The sequence below is a fragment of the Thalia democratica genome, chromosome 8 (assembly GCF_965202585.1).
Source record: "Thalia democratica chromosome 8, ktThaDemo2.hap1.1, whole genome shotgun sequence".
In the NCBI taxonomy this organism is placed as follows: domain Eukaryota; kingdom Metazoa; phylum Chordata; class Thaliacea; order Salpida; family Salpidae; genus Thalia; species Thalia democratica.
In genome coordinates, this window is record NC_139172.1 from 55,212,425 (window position 1) to 55,227,633 (window position 15,209).

Sequence of the window (15,209 nt, forward strand, 5' to 3'; positions counted from 1 at the left end):
CCTTTGTTATTCAAACAGATTAAAACAACGATTTTTTAGTGTGTTCTAAAACAAATAAAAAACAAAATGTTCTTAAAAAACATAAACAAGTTACATTTTATCTAAAAATAATTAAAACAGACAACAGCTTTTTTCTGCAAACATAAATTTTATTAAAATTTTACTGGATTAGTATTTTACATAGAAGCAATTTTAATTTTTGCGAACTAATCTTTAAGTTCCTGTAATTTCAATCAAGTTTAAGAAACTTGAGGTAGAACATACATTTTTGTATGCATTCTTTATTTTAAAATTAAGTTAAAAGCAGTAATAAAATTATATCAAATTGACTTTCATGAAATATAGTTTATTCAATATAATTAATTTAGAGCTATTATTTAGCGAAAATTCAGAAAGTTCATAAAATGTTTGAAAACAATCGCAATTTAAAAGCTTCATAAAAGTTGTTTAATATGCGTAAGATGTAAATGATCATTAACGCATTAGAAATATCAAATAACTATGGTTTCAAAATAATAAAATATACAAGAAATATAATTTTAGACTGAAACATTAAGTTAGTGTTTAAGTTCATTTGACGTCAATATAGTATGTAACCATGTTTTTAAACTAAAACTTATTATATATGAAACTGTTTATAGTTGTATTTATTTTTTAAATTTTATTAAACTTTGAAATATTTTGATAAACATATTTTGTTACATATACTATACAATTATTTTTTTTTTATTTAATTGCTCATTAATTTTTTTTTAATTGATAACTATAAGTAGCTGTTGTTTTTGAATTGTTTACTTTATAATTGTCACCCAAAATTTTCTTAAAATATGGTTAGTATATATTGAAGTTTTGAATATTACTTTCATATTTATACTTATTTAGAGCAATAAAAATTTTTTTTTTAATAATAGCTGAAATTATTTGACCCGATGTATAATAGAATTTTTATTTGTAAGCCAAAGTGTCATAAGGAGTATTTACTTATTTTAGTAGTACAAACTTTAAAATATAGTTTGAAAAATTAAATAACCTTTCTTTACTAGATTTATTTTCATATTAAAATTGCACAAAAATACTTCTGCACGAAGGGTCACTTCTGCACAAAGACACTTTTGCATGAGCATACAATTTTGCACGGAGAAATTTTTGCACGGGTTAAATTTTTAAAGTTTGTTTTTAAATTTTTGTTACGTTCAATTTTTTTTTTATGTTTGTTTTGTTTTACTGTCACTGTTACCCCTAACCATCGGTTGGTAAACTAATTTTTATAGTATTAATTATTATTTTTTTTTTTTAATTCTTTTGTTATTTTATTTCTTATTTGTTTTATCATATTTTACTTTGTTTACTATCACTGTTACTCCTAAGCCTTACCCTCGCTTAGTAACTTTTTTTTTTTATAATTTTTTTTTATAGTTTTCTTTAATTGTTTTTTTATCGTATTTTTCTGTATTGTTTTACTCTCGATACGTGCAAAAATGTAATTCGTTCAAAATTACCCTTGGTAAAAAATTGTCTTAGTGCAATTTTGTTCTTTCGTGCAGTTTTGTGCCCTGGCGTAAATATGGTTTCATGCAATTTTGTTTTCGTGCATTTTAGTCCCCTCGTAATTTAATAACCTCGTGCAATTTTTTCTTCGTGAAATTTAGACCCGTTCCCAAGTTTATAGCTGTGTATTTAAGTTCATAAATATTAATATCAAAACTCATAATTTTCTGTCGTTTATCTTTTTCATACGACTCCATTCTGTCAACTCAAAATAACTAAAGATTAGAAATTAGGCCGAAATAAAAAATATTAACTTGATACTATTATTTAAAGAAATTAGATAACAAGGTTTCAATGACATCATACAAAATGAATCACACCCGATATTAAAAAATATATAAATAAATTGTAACTTTTTTTTAAGTCGCAAGTCAATAATTTAAATTTTTAATGTTTCTATGATTTGCTTCATCGAACACACATATAAATATCTTAGAAAGAAAAGATGAAAACTGTTTAGTACTTATTTCAAAACAATAAGTTATTAAAAAAAATCTATAAGAAAAACAACAACAACATAAAAACAATTGCGATAATTAATTTGTTCATGATGCTCTATTCGATGAATAATTATCATTTATAAAAATGTTAAAATTAAACTATGATTTATTTTTACCATTGTAAACTTTTTAGGCATTGCAAGCAAGATAAACTAATAACCTAAAATCGATAAACATTATTAAATTTCAGTAAAATTAATGTCAATAGAAAAAAATATATTAATAAAAACAAAAATTTATGACATTAAATATAAAAAAATTACCCAGTTAAAAAAAAATTAGCCCCGAACTGACTTTTTTTAAAATTTTTTTAAATTTTAAAGTTGTATGACAAAAATTGCTTAAACTACGTGAATTTTTCATAAATAATAAGAAACTTGTCTGACGTACGCAGTATGACTGACTTATTAATACACAAACTTAAAAAGCATCTTATTAAATCATAAGTCATCTATTTGTGCTTTTAACGTTTAACATCACTAGTAATTAAATGAAGTTTTAAACTTCATTTTAATAAATAACCAGTAATCCGAATAAAACATTTCAATTAGTTTAAAAAAAATTATTACTTTACTAAAATGTACAAACAATAAGCAAATAGTTTGTAATGTTTATAAATGTATAAACTAAAAATAGTAACAATAATAGAAACATATAATTACGTTTGAAATTAAACTGTTAAAATCACTTGTGTGTAAACTTGGAACCACAAAAGTAAAAAAAAAATGTACTAAGTTTGTAACTTGAACAAAATGCTTTAGTATAATTTGTTTATAAGTGTGCTATTTTTTATAATCAAAATTGATATTATATATATTTAAAACATATTTTACTTTTTTTTTCTGATTTCTTATGGTACAAATTAAAAGTAAGATTTTTCTAAGTTATACAAAAGTTTTTGGTTAAATACATTTAAAATATATATAATTTCAAACAAGTATACGAAAATAGCTAGTAAACTATAAATACCTAAATAAAGCCGTAACTTAATTAACAGTATGTAAAAAAAAATTGTTTAATGAAAACTGTTCAACTTCATAACAAAAAATATCAATGTGCGAATATTTTTAACATATATTAATCTAGTATTTGTTTTATAGATAATTAATAATGACCGTATCATATTTGTAAACATTAACTAGATATCACTTGTGGCAAATATTAATTTTTACTGTTCTTAAAAGTTTATAAAAGAGTATAAGAATGTTTAACTTTTGTTTATTAGTTTAAAGTTTTTTTTATTACTTTAAACATTTACTCTAAATTAAACAAAAATAAAATAATTATTTATTTGTATGTATTAAGTATAAGCATTTTCTTTATACAATTCTTTACAAAATTCTTTTTTTCTGAATGTTTATTATAGCTATTTCCGTAAATTTTTCAATAAGAATGGTTATTATTTGATTTTTTTGTTTACTTTTGAAATATTTCTTTACAAATTTTTTAAATAAGTTGAAATGGTTTCATTATTCAAAATTCTTCCAAAACATTTAATCACTAAAAATTAAAAATTCAGCTTAAATTAAATCACTAAAAACAGCTGTTAAAAATTTATATGTGCTTTTTAAATTGTTAATGAAAAGTTTGAACACTCCCTAAACTTTTTAAAATTTACTTCTCTGCTTATTTTTATTTAGTGTTACATTTAATAACTTAAGTGATATTGATAAAAATATTTCATTTGACATGATCATAATTCTAATGGTACATAACAGTTTTGCTACTCAATTTATTTTATACTTTTTACAGTAATAATGTATTTAGAATAGTATGAACTGAAAAATTTGTTATAACTGCTTTATTAATGAACTTTTTTTTGACGTTGTTGCAAAAGCTGCTTGCTAAAATTTTTATCTCATTTTATTGATGTATATTCTATGCATAATTAATTTAAGATGTTTTATAGAAATGCATATATAAAAATATATTTTTTTAAGTGTTTAGTTTTTTCATTGCACCCATCACAAAAAAATATGATAAGTGATTATAACACAATATATATAAACTGTTACTTACTAGTATTTAGTATGCAACAAGTAAAACAGATGAAATAAAGTTTTAGAATACAAAGAATGACAAATTTTTCTAACAAATTTATATTAATTAAAGTTATTGAAACTAAAAGAAGTAAAAATAATTATTGTGATGGAAACTGTGTTTAGAAAAAGAAAACTACTTGTTGAAGTTCTAAACATAAAATAGTTTTAAATTCAGACTTTTTTGTAATTTTTAGAAGCATTTAATAAATAAAATTTTACTTTAAGTTTAAAAGTTGTGAAGCTGGTTTTAATGAAATTAACTTAAAAACAAATTAAAACGTCGATTAAACTAAATTCATTGCTAAAAACCACAAATTTCACTTTTATAGATTAGTATAAATATTAATAACTATATAATCTACTTATGATATATATTAATTTTAAAATTTGTAATGCGTCAGTTCTACTAACGCATAATTAATTCAAAACAATATTTAAAAAATTTTTCAGCGATGTACAAAATAACTAACTGTTCAGTCATAATACGAGCATTTTTCTTCAGCTTTATTTGTTTTAACACGCGTGCAAATGTTTATCAACACTTAGATATACAATTAAAGATAAATCTTAATTTGTATAAATTGTATATCTTGATATTGTTTTTAACTTTATTGTTATATAATGTAACTCAGTGTTTTATCATATTCTTTGAATCGAAGTGTTTAAATTTACGGCTATTCAATAAAAGTATACAAAATTTTTTTGTTAACAACGTATAATTTAGAAAATTTGTTAAAAGATTTTTTAAAATCGAGTAGTAAATCTTTAATTCAAAATAAAGCTTAAAATATTTAGTTTTAAATATATAAAATAATTTTAGAGTTTGTACAATAAATAAGTTACTTGCAAAAAAATATATTAACTGTAGTTTTGTTTACAAATAGTAGTGTGAGTAAAATTTTGAAATTAAGCATTTTACCTTATAATTTACATATGCTATATTAAGTTTCTATAAACTTATAGTGTAATTAAAGTTTTACACAGAAAAATAAATAATAGAACATCTTGTTAATTATTTTGTTTATTTAGTTTACGGTTTATTTACACTATAAAAGGTTAGAATGCTATTTAAAGTAAACTATCTTTTTTTTATAAGCTACACAACTTAGTAAAAACTTTAATTTTTTTTTTGACTAAAAATGTTTGAAAAAAAAAACTGTTTACTTAATTCTTATGACAATAATAATCATTTAAAATACTTATTAGACTACATACTTATTTGACTTATTTTTGTTTAAACTTGATAATATAGTTGAAATTTAAATTGGTTTTATATACTCAATTTCAAATATTGCGACATAGTAAATACTGCATTATCTATAAAATTATCTTATATAATTGGCGTCTGATAAAAACGACCATTCAGTACTAAAAACTAGTTAAAATAATAAACTATTAATATAATTTTGTGTGATTATAGTATATCGAACTTTGAAATTTAAATTTAATTTATTAGCATTTGACGTAATTAGGAAATATTAGTTTTATTTAAGTTACTTAGTGATTCTAATTTGTTTTTTGAGAATCGAAGCATATTAATATTTTTAAATCATATTCTAATATTGAACAAAAAATATTGAATAGTATTAAGAGAACAGTTTTTAATAAAAGTGAAACTTATGAGTTTGTACACAAAATAATTTAACTAGTTTAAAAATGGTCTGTTTATAATAAACTTAAATATATTTAACCTACTGTCTTTTTTGTGAATTTATATTTTTGTATCGTCGTGGTAAAAGACTTTAAGATAAACCAAGTAACTATTTAATAAATAAAAAGTGCATAAACTAAGCTATTAAACATTTGCCATTTGAAAAGATCATTTACGCACTTGAAACTACTTTCAAAAAAATATATGTTTTATATTTATGTAATTATTTAATAACAAATATTCCGTTTGCTTCTTGTAAAAAGTGACCTAAACAAGTTCTTTAGCTTCAGTTTTAGGTAAAAAGAGTAGTTCAAAATAAAAAAATATTTACCTCAGCCTATTCATTATATAAAACTTTGTTTAATTATTTAAAATATCTTTTTATGCCACTCGTAACGTTGTTTATTTCTGAACAAAAAAGTTATTTATTTTTATTTTCAATAAAGGTATACTGTTTTTTTATACTAAAAAATAATTGTTGATTAATCTTAGACATTAATTCTAGAAGTCAAACGATCTTAGTACAATCAACCTAGAGTGTTTTAAAAAACACTGTTAATTATTTTTGAAAGTACAAAACTTACATCTCGATTCAAAAAAGTTACTACGAAAGTTTCGTAAAACATCATCATACATCAGTCTCAATTTTCAGTTAACATGTTAAAAAGTTATGTATGCGTCTGATATAAGAGATCAATGACGCATTAAAAACTAGTACTTTAATGATTAAAAATATTTTGATTTTTGTTTTGTATCTATACTTATTTTTGAAATATAAGTTTGTTAGTTTGTAATTAAACGTCATTATGAGTATCTCTAAATAAATTCATTAGCTACATGTATAAAATCATTTATAATTAACGTAAAGATAACAGTGTCTATGTTAACACAATGAATTTTGCTTTATTTTTTAGTTAAATTGATTATTTTGTAGAGTTTGTGTAATACTTAATTTTAGTTATTGTTTACGTAGATGGTTATTTTGTTTATATCGCTTTCATTTCTCATTTATTAGCTTTAAAACTTTTGTTTTTTTTTTTCTTTAATATCTTTTATCAGACTTTTCTATTGAATGATTTTTAAAAAATGGCAGTGTAATTATACTTCAACGTTTTAGAAACTTAATAGATTCTGATACATCTCTTCTTTTATAATTTAGTGTATGAAACTACTGTTTTTTTTTTTGCTTACTTTATAAAACTTCAACCGTTTTAATAAACTTTCAAAACCTAATAAACTTAATTTTGTTATAAAAATCATCATTTACAAAATATGAAGGTGAAATAAGTAAAGACTTTTTTAATTTTAGTTTTTCGTTTATTTACTTTGATTTACAAAAAGTATCGACAGTAATCTGACACTAAAAGTTAAAGTATTAGTTTTGAGATCTTAAAAAAATAATAACTTTAGTAATAGGGCTTAATCAAAGACTCATAAAAGCTAACAAAAATAATTGTATTGAGTAACACATCTAGTATGACTTTGTGTTTGTTTACCAACAATCAAACAGTTTTCTGAATAGATTCAAAGACCCTAATCAGTAATTTTTAATAAGTTTTAATACATTTTAATATTACTAATAACAAAGTTACTACATATTACTCCGACATTAATAACTCTAAATTTTTATATTAGAACTGAAAAGTTTTAATTTTTTACCTATAATTTTTTATAAAGTTCTTAAGTCCTTTAAAAAGTTTAAGTCGATAACATTCATAATTTTTTGTACAACTACTTTGTATGAAGTTTGATAGATATATTGTAAATGTAAAATTACATTTAGTACTTAAATCTTTAACTAAATTATTTTGATATTTTTATATTTAAATTATTAAATCATGACAAGTTATTTTCAATTTATGTAATAACTAATGAAAATGTCTCATAAGTTTGTAGTAGTTCAGCAAGATTATATATTTAAATGAAAACTCTTTCAAAAGTAATATTTTCGAAAAATTTAATTTTTGCTTCTGTTAAATGTGAAATGTTGTTTATTATATTATTTTGATGCATTTCAAGAAGCTCTGTTAATCTAGTAAACATGTGCAAAGTAGACGTTATAAAATGTTATTATTAATTAAAAACTTTTTCAAACAATTGCTAAAATTATTGATAGATCGTTCACCACACCAACAACAACATCAGTGGCGCGAGTAATATCTGCCAAGTATGCAACTTTGAACGAATAGAAATTTTAGCAGGCGTTAGTGAACAATTACCAAACAAAAACGTGAGTTTTCAAACAACTGTGTACACAACCGACTGTTTTACTTCAAGTACGTCTTGGCAATTTTTCACCTTTCATTTCTCCTTTAAATGAACACACGCACACTAATTCATATATGTTTATTTAACTATATATACCAAGAAAACATATATAATTTTATTTGTTTATTTTTCTACACTATTTTTATACATGTCACTTTTTAATTTCCTATATTGTTTGTCTCTTACTCAACTAAATATTTTTTTATATTCTTTTATGTGTTTAGTTTAAAGTTTAACATTTCAATTACGTTTTAACATTTCAATTACACTAAGAACTGAAACTACAATGAACGAATTTTAAGTAGCTTTATATTCCCGATTGATGACGTTAATTTCACTCAGTTAATTTAGTAAGTAAAATACTAACGTAAAGTCTAAACTCTATTACTAGAAACATAATGATAAACATTTTTTTTATGATTTTAAGTTAGATAAAGACCATAATAGCAATTTTATAAAAAACTCAAGTAATAAGAAATAATGAAAAATCCATAGACCAATGATAAGTTTGTAAAATATAAACTTTGTTCGTTTAATTATGCGTTAAATATAAATGATCTCAGACGCATTAAAAACTATGGATATATCTACCGATGGATTTCGATCAATTATTATTATATATAATGCTGAAACTTGATACAAATGTTAGTGATTAATAACATATGTCGTCATTACGAGTTTTAAAATTGTTATTTCATTTAGAATAAGCTGCTAACATTTAAATTTACTACTGAAAATTTTAGATAATACTATAATAATATAAGCACTTTAGTTTTCTGTCACACTTGCTTGTTTTGTCTTAAATTATTAAAAACAATTGAGTTGCAGTCATGGTTTGATTAAATGATTTCAAATTGTCAACTCTAAATGTGTGAAAATTATAAAAATTATCTTACACATTTCTAGTTGTAACACAAAGTAGACTATTAAAATCAATAAAAAATTCAGTATTTTTAAATATTTTTCTGTGTTTTACTTTAGTTATTTAATAGGTGGTTAATGTTTAATTTAAATTAATTTCCGAATCAACTTTTTTTTTATTAAACAAATTATTAAAAGTTAGAGTCTGCATATTTTGAAACGTTTTTACTTGTTTTGAGCTAAGCCGCGTTTGTAAACAAGTTTATTCGTGAGTATTTATGAATTAACAAATTTTTATAAAGTAAATTATTAATGTAAAACTTGGCAAAACTTCAAATAAATTAGGAACAGTGTTAAGTAATTATGTATGGTTTTAAGATTTATAGTCTAAAACTTTTTAAATGATATGCTTTAGTTATATTTTCAATGGTGTTTATTACTTTAAGTACACTCTTTACTAGCATTTAACTAAAAAAATGTATTTTAAAAACATAGTTTACTTTTAATTTAAGTAACTAAACAACATACATTTAAGTAACCTTACTACTTTACTAGGTGTTTTATTGCATGTGCAACTTTTTATTTTTTAATTATTCCATAAATAAGTAGAGAAAATAAAACTAATTAGTTAAAACGCTACATCTTTCTTCGACAACAAGTTTGAGTAACATATTTTACACAATAAACAAAATTAACATTTGTGAATATAACATTATCCTGTGTTTTGGGCTATCTACTATATGTGTCTGTTAAACAGAATCATTGACACATTAAAAACTATGGATCGATTGATGAAGTGCTTCAATGTGGTCACATAACATTTATACTTAACTATGATAGTGAAGTTTGGTAGTTATGTCTTTTTACGTAATTTTCAAATTTACGTGAATTTTATAGGATGATCGTTTTAAACTTCGTTAACTTTATCTGGTCATGTAATTTTTTTATAAACTTTGTATTTAATTTATAGTTTATATATATAAATATGCTTTATTCTGTTTATTTGAACCTGTAAACAATAATAAAAATATTAAAGTTTAACATAAAAAAAATTGTTTGAAATAATATTTTTACTAAAATTTCTTATATAAGATTAACAACAATTTTTTAACAATCAACGGACAACAGAATGATTTCGAACTTTTAAACTAATTTAATTATGTATATATTTGACAAATACTGTTACACACGCATTATAAACTAAGCTATATGGTTTGAAAAATTTATAAAAATCAATACTACTTATATGTAAATACTTGAAATTAAAGTTTATAGTTTACTGCAAATGACTTCAATACGAAACATTTTTGATGAAATTTAGACGTTCAAGTTTAATTCCGTTAGCTTTGTTAGTTTATTGTCAAATTTGTAAATTATTTCTTACATTCGCTATCACCTTTTTTGTACCTAAAATTAACAACTGACAAAATTATCAAAGTTATTTTTTTTTGTTCTAATTTATAAAAACTAGAAATAGCTTTATAAAAGTAGTTTTTACCTTGGTCTCTTTTTTCCTGAGTTTAAAATAATTTAGTTTATGCTGCTTATAATTAAATGAAAGTACAAATATATTTTTTTATAATATTAAGTTTAGTTATTTTTATCTAATTAAGGTTTAATGAAAAATAAATTATCATTTAAAAAAAAATTAACCTAACTCATTTATTATTTTAAATAGTAAAATTAACCAAGTTATGTGAAACTGCAAATTAATCACTTTAAAATCAGAAGATCTTTCTATCTTTTACAAGTTTTCACATAATAAAATACTTGACAAAAAAAAGTAATTAGCGAAAATTACCGTGATAGTATCAAACTTAGCTGACTGATTTTGAAACAATTAATAAAATACAATAAATTAAATAATTTTTTTTTAAAGTTTTTTGATATCAATATGAAGTTTATTGTTGAAATTTAGTATGAATATTTGGTAAACTAATATGATGCAAACTACTAAGTTTAAATATATTATTTGAATTTAAAACTTAAATGATTAAAAATATAAAGAAAATGTCTTATTTTTTGAAAGTTATTTGGCAAACTACATTAGAGTTAATTTGATAAACTTTCGAGAAAACTAATATACATTTGTATTATTTCTATGCAATAAATATTTTATAAAGTTTTGAAAATTCAAACCTTTGTTATAAACAATAATACTAAATATTAACAAAATTACTTTTTCGATAAGCTTTTTTACACCAGATATTATTTCTTATAAAAGTAGTTAGAGTAAATAAAACAATAACTATTATACAAAATTTAGCCAATTCCATTTGACTTGTTTTCTTTGTGTTTAATGTACTTAAACAAACTTGTGTGTTTTAATAATTAAATATGACAAACAGCAAAAAAGAAATAAAAAGGATAAAAACAAACTTACGGTAAAGATATGGTTGGAATGCAGCAATAACGTCTAATAAAAGTATTAATATAACAATATTTTGTTAGAGTAAATGTTTTAAAACCTACTACTAAGAGCGTACTCAAAAAAAAATTTGTTCATACAAAGTAAGTTACAAAAAATAACTTACCGTGTTTAGTTGTTTAGAAAATTTCCATAAACACTGATTATACAACTTGTAAACTGAAAATTTTTATGCAAATATTTTAATTAACAAATATTTCTAATGTCTAAAACCTTATAAAAAACAAATATAAAAAAACTAATAAAACAGCAATACTACTAAACTTTTAGCTTTTTCAAAACTTTTGAACGATTCAGGCTAAATAAATTCGATTCGTGTTTTTCTGCGTCCAAAGTAAATGATCTCTGAGGCATTAAAAATACTTACTGAATTAAAAAAATTTATCTAAAAATCTTACCTTGAAAGTATATAAACAGTATAGACTATAGTTTATGACATTAATATTATTTGTATTGTTGATACATATTAAAAAGCCAATTAGAGATACAACATAGTTTATGAAAAAAGTATAGTTTGTAATTACTTCATTTAATTTTGATTTTTTTTATTATGAATCTAAAACATATTACAAACAAATACTTAAAACATTTTTTACAATGTTTGATTTAATGAAGTAATTAAAACTAAACTAAGTGTATGTTTTTACTTAGCACTAAATAATGACTAGTTGCAAAAAAAATGTTTAACATATAAAATTTAAAATATCGGTTTAAATCATGCTTTACAAAGTTAAGGGCAGAAATCACACTTGATAACGTGATTGAAATTTACGATTATAAGTATTTACTTATAATAAAAAAAAAAAACATTAGTAATTTTTTTATCTAAGTATTTTTACAATTTGTTTCTACTCTTCTTTATTTTTTAATCTTTAAAGTCTTTCAAGTTTGTATAATAAGCATTTAAACGGTTTTCAAAAGCTCTTGTTGGTTGCAAAATTTCAAGATAATTTCACACTGTTTAAAACTGTTTAAAGTTGGATTTTAAAAATATAGTATCTGATTACTTTGCAGTTATTTGGTTTTTTGCATTTTTTTCTACTATGAAATGAATTTCTGTGTTTATAGAACATCTTTTTAAGCTTTCTAATGGTAGAGCCAATGTAACACACTTTATTATTGTTCGACACTACTGTGACTTTGTAAATTACATTTTTTGATAGGTATTTGCAGTATTTCAGGAGCTATTCAAAACTCTGCAACAAATATTTACTTCTGTTTTTCTATTAATTTAAATTGTTATTTTTGTTCTGAGGTAATGATTTTTAGTTTTAGACTGCATGGCATAAATTTTTACACTGTTTACTTATGAAGTTTTTTTATTTGGTTGATTAAAAACAAAATTAAGTAAACTTTGATTAGTTTAATATTTACTGTATTAGCATATGTACTGTCTATGTAACTTCAGAGTTCAAACATGTATATTTTATAATTTTTCCGCTTACAACCAACATGTTCTTTTCAAAAGAAAAAAGATTGATCTTAAGTAGAGAAAAATTTCTTGTTTGTAAAAAAAAACTAACGACGTCGTAGTTTATTATCACAAAGTTCAGCTTTTCAATAAATTGTAGTAAAATAGAAATATTTGTAGTTATGCTTGGTTTGTAATGCGCATCAATCACAAACGATATAAATAACCATTTAATAAAAAGCAAGTGATTTTTATCATTAAATATACAGTTTTTAATACATTCTGTAATTTTATTATTAAGTTAAATTAAAAACTTATTTAAAGTTTTAACTTTTTTAAAAGCGCTAAGTTTCTTTAAATTATACAAATTATATTAAAAAAAATGCTTAGTTAGTAACAGGTTAATCAAAACTAAGGTTCAAAACTTTACTAGTTTGTACTAATGTAGATTATTTAACTTTTTGTTCTGAAACAGTAGGTTAATTTTAATATTTTGCTCAAAACCAGTGTTATTTCATAATTTTTTAACAACTGAAAAAGTATTTTTTGAATAGTATATATAAGTGATATCATTCTAATGTATTGCAAACACTCAATTTAAATTTGTATATAAAGTTGTAGTGTAATTTGAAACCTTTCATGGATTGTGCTTGTCTCAGTTTGTAGTGTGTCAATGATGTTTTATATCGGACACATAATTTTAAACCATCAGTAAAATTCAAAAGATGAAGAAATTTACACTAGTAAGAAACTACAATTTTATAACGTAAAAAATAAGAACTATATAATTAATTATAATATATAATTCTGATAAAAATGTATTTAAAGTACATATTTTTTTTTTAGTATTTATATGTTTAAAAATGAGTAATCTATTTTAATGTTGATACTCTGAAAAATATAAGATCATTACAAGTTTCAACTAATGCATTTTTTGTAGTTTTTTTTGTAAAGAATATTAGTCGTTTGTAGCTTATATTGTTATATTTTGTTTAATATTGTGTGTCCGAAAAAAAAGTATCATTGACACACTACAAACTAAACAAGTTCAGCAACTGCTGAAGCTTCTGTTTCACTTAAGATTAAAAATATAGTTTTAAGTTAATATATGTGATTTATTCGTATGATACCATATTATACTTAAGTTTATGCTATCAATGAAATAACTTTTCAGCTGTTTATATGTTAAGCTTGTTTCTCATATAAAAACCATACAAAAATTGATGTATAAACACCTAACTTTATATTAACGACTTAGTTTAAATAAAGTTTTCTAAGTAAACCTTTTAATTAATATTTTATCTTTCAAATTATTGGTCTAATTTAAGTAAACTAAGTTTTTAAAATTTTTATTTGATGTAAAAGTTTTTGAAAGTTTTAGAAAAGTCGAGAGGTTCTGTAGATAGTTTCTTTTGTAACAGTCTCCTAAAATTTGAAATATATAAATGATTTTATTGTTTGTATACTAATTTTAAATTTTACTGAGTTAAAATATACAAAAATAGTTAAACAATATGCGATAAAAAGATACACTAGAAATTTAATCACTGATTCACAACTTTAGATTACAAAATTTTACAATCAAAAGTTTTATTTTAGAAATTATTACTAATTCATACACAGTTACCATTTAAAATAAATTATTGTTTTTTTTAAATATTTACTTATGTAATATAGCAGTTAGCGTTAAAACATTAAAACTATAATGTAAAAAATCACTTTTAACGTATAATAATTTAGGTAACATAATAATTTTTGAAGATTGTTTTAGATACTGATTTAGTTAAACTACTGACTATGACGGATAAACAAAGAATAACTTTGTCTATAAAATAACCACTTTACTAGGCTATTAAATATATGCGTCTTGTTTAAAATTCTTTTACGCATTTGAAACTGATAACCTTGCTACGAACAATTGTATTTTATGCAAGTTATATAATAGGGGTGGGCAACGTAAATAGTTGACGGGCCGGATTCAAAAAAAAAGGTCCTCAGCGGGCCGGAGCATTTCGAGTTAATGATCTACCGGATTTAGCTGGATCCTTTTTTAGATCCGGATCACAGTTTAAAAATACTATCCTGACCCGGCTTAATACTAATTCTAAACAAAGATCCGGATCCGAATGGAAGCTAGTTTAAAAAAGATTTCGATCCGGCTGGATGCTAATTGATCGGGTATTTCAGAATTTTGAATCAATATTTAAATTACCAAGGTTCTCAAGTATAAAATTTTGTGTTAATTTTTATTAAGTATTCATAACTATATATTTATTATAACTCTGACCGAATTAATACTAGTTAGTCTTATAAAAACAATAACTTACTTACTAAAACATACTCAAGCCTAATATTTCAAGCTAAAAAATTTTAAAATTGTTAACTATCAAAAGTTATCTAATTTTGTTAATCCTTGGCTGAAGTTTTATTAATAATAATATTCAGAAGTTAACTAACATTACAAAATTAAACTACTAACTTTTAATTTGAACAAACTAAT